Source organism: Etheostoma spectabile, chromosome 9 (assembly GCF_008692095.1).
Source record: "Etheostoma spectabile isolate EspeVRDwgs_2016 chromosome 9, UIUC_Espe_1.0, whole genome shotgun sequence".
Lineage (NCBI taxonomy): Eukaryota > Metazoa > Chordata > Actinopteri > Perciformes > Percidae > Etheostoma > Etheostoma spectabile.
In genome coordinates this window covers 25,953,971-25,954,303 of record NC_045741.1, presented here as the reverse complement: position 1 = coordinate 25,954,303, position 333 = coordinate 25,953,971, and positions in this window count along the sequence as shown.

Sequence of the window (333 nt, the reverse complement as noted above, 5' to 3'; positions counted from 1 at the left end):
TAGAAACAAAGCTAGCTAGCTGGAGGTGGGAGGAAAAGAGTTAGACTGGAGCTAGAAATTAAGCTAGCTAGTTACTAGGGATGAGCCGAGTACTCGGCTGAAACGAGTATCCGGTACGGATAAAGCACTTTTGCCGAGTACAAGTATTATCCGAGTAATGCGAGTCAATATCTGTGCTCGGATTCAATGAAATTCTCCATTGACTGTGTCTCCGTTCTGTGATAGGCTAGTCGCAGTGCCAGTCACAACGCCTCTCCCTTACACTATTCTATGATAGGCTAGTCCCAGCGCCCTCCCCTACACTATTATGTGATTGGCTAGTCCCAGCGCCCC